The sequence below is a fragment of the Arachis ipaensis genome, chromosome B10 (genome assembly GCF_000816755.2).
Source record: "Arachis ipaensis cultivar K30076 chromosome B10, Araip1.1, whole genome shotgun sequence".
Classification (NCBI taxonomy): domain Eukaryota; kingdom Viridiplantae; phylum Streptophyta; class Magnoliopsida; order Fabales; family Fabaceae; genus Arachis; species Arachis ipaensis.
In genome coordinates this window covers 127800784-127803343 of record NC_029794.2, presented here as the reverse complement: position 1 = coordinate 127803343, position 2560 = coordinate 127800784, and the positions used below count along the sequence as shown (strand labels likewise).

The 2560-nt window shown below is 38.0% G+C and overlaps 1 non-coding gene across 1 annotated transcript; it reads right to left on the bottom strand.

Moving 5' to 3' along the window:
* TRNAQ-UUG lies at positions 85-156 on the bottom strand. The gene has a single exon. It is a non-coding gene; the product is annotated as a tRNA-Gln (tRNA).

The following is a 2560-nucleotide window of genomic DNA, read 5'->3' as shown; positions in this document are numbered from 1 at the left end:
TGTCAAATTTTTTGATGAAAAAAAAAATTAAATTTTTATAATTTGTTATTACTTTACACTAAATTTTGTGACTATATAAAGTAGAGGTCCTACCGGGAGTCGAACCCAGGTCGTTGGATTCAAAGTCCAGAGTGCTAACCACTACACCATAGAACCGAATGTGTTTTTATTTTTTATATCTTGTTCTTAATATCTTGTCTTGTCCTATTCTAAAAAATAGATGTAACCATAAGAATCAGAAAATACTTTCTCCATGCTAGAACCCTCTTTCTAACATGGATTTGTCTGTAGTAGAGAAAATATAAATTAGTTCTTAAGGATCAAAGAGAATATGCGATTTTTGGGGCTATGATGATTTTTTTATACTAATTTTTAATATTATGTAAATGACCTCTAAATTGATAAAATTATAATAACTGAATTGGAATATAGCTCAATTATGCTAATAATTGTAGGAATAAATTTAATGACCACAGGAAGTAGCTAGAGTGGCGAAGTGATGGTAGAGGCAGAGATTGAAGCAGATGAAGTCATCATCATCATGAAGCATCAAGGGCCAGAAATCCATCTTGGAGAGCAAGCCAAGGATGGAGAGCTCGGATTGATGAAGAGTGGTGACCAAGAAAGGACTAGAGGTAATTGCATGTTGGGTTTTGCATGATTATCTCTTCTCTCTCTATGTGGCCGAACCGGTTCTGTTTCTTGAAGAAGAAGAAGTTAAGCTTAGGTTTTGGCTTCAAGTGTGGAGGCTTCCCTCTTCTATAAAAAGAGTGAACAACCACTGTTTGGAGCAAGGAGTTAGAAGTAAGCAGTGAGAGTGCAAGGCACATGATTCTCAGAGCTACCTAAGCTTACAGATTTTCTTCTCCTTCAAAGTATTTTGTTTAGTATTTTTCTGTTTAATTTTGTCATGTCTTGAGTCTCATGAAAAAAGGCAAACAGTGAGGTTTATATGAAAAAGCCATTGAGCGGAAAAAGGCAGAGAGTGCAAAATTAAAAGAAAAATCCATAGATGTCCTTAGAGTTTCTTTGTTCATCTATGTTGTGTTTCATGATTCTGTGGGAATCCCCTTGTAAGTTGGGTTAGCACTTTACAGTTTGTAATCAGGAAGATTATAGTGAAATTCCATCATAGTTGTGTTGGAGACTGGATGTAGGCTGCACTGCACTTAGCAGCCGAACCAGGATATATCTGGGTGTAATTTTCTCTCTTCTCTACTCCATTTATGTTTCTACTACTCAGAGGCTAGAACTGAAAATTATCTCACGCCAAGTGACGAAACAAAAAGAAAAATCTCGTGCCAAGTGACGAGACAAAAATAAAAGTCTCGTGGCTAGGGACAAGACAAAACTCAAAAAGTCTTCTGAAGTTAATTCAAAGGCCAGCAAGTGTTACTAAGCAAAAAGAGGGCTAAGATTCAACCCCCATTCTCTTAGCCACTGAAACCATTAATTGGTATCAGAGCTTGGTCTCAAGCTTTGCAGCTTGGAGAAAAGATCCAGATGGCAGAAAGCAGTGGCTCTAATCTGGTGTCCTACAACCTTACAGAAGGGCAGTCAAGCAACAGACCGCCTCTTTTCAATGGGAAAAACTATACCTATTAGAAAGAGAGAATGAAAATCTTTGTGCAAGCAGTAGACTACAAACTCTGGAAGATCATTCATTCATTCTTGATGGTCCTCAATTTCCAACTACCACCAGTGCTGAAGGAGTAGTCTCTTTTAAGCCAGAAGCAAGGTGGACTGAGGAAGATAGGAAGAAGGTGGAGCTAAATTCCAAGGCTGTAAACCTACCCAATTGTGCTATCAGCTTCGAGGAATACCGGCGGGTATCACGATGCACAACGGCAAAGGAAATCTGGGACAAATTGCAAATCACTCATGAAGGAACCTCCATTGTAAAGAAGACTCAGACAGATATGTTGAACAGAGAATATGAAATGTTTGCAATGAAGGAAGGAGAATCTATTGATGAGCTATTTGAACATTTCAACATCATCATTGTTGGCTTAGATGCTCTGGGAATTACATATCCTGATTCTATGCTTGTGAGGAGAGTGCTGAGATGCCTCACAAAAGAGTGGGAAACAAAAGCTTTAATTATCTCTGAGAGCAGTAGCTTAGACTCCATGACTTGTGATGATTTGAGAGGAAATCTTCTTGCTTTTGAAAACACCTATTTGAAAAAAGATTCAAAAAAGAAAGGAATTGCTTTTTCTTCTATGACTAACCCTCTGGATGATGAATCCAGTGATAACTCCTCTCAACATGAATTTGTGTTATTTGCCAAAAAATTCAGGAAAATGATGAAGCTCAAAGGCAAAGGCAGCAGCTCAAGAAAAATGAAGAAAGACCTCAGCAAAGTAACCTGTTATAACTGCAAAGAATTGGGACATTTCAAATCTGATTGTCCCAAGTTGAAAAAGGAGGAGAAGCCGAAAAAAGGAAAGAAGAAGGGACTGATGGTTTCATGGGAAGATTTGGAAAATGACTCAGATGATGATGATGAGGAAACCGAGACCAAGTCCCAACCATGTCTCATGGCAGATCACATAGATCA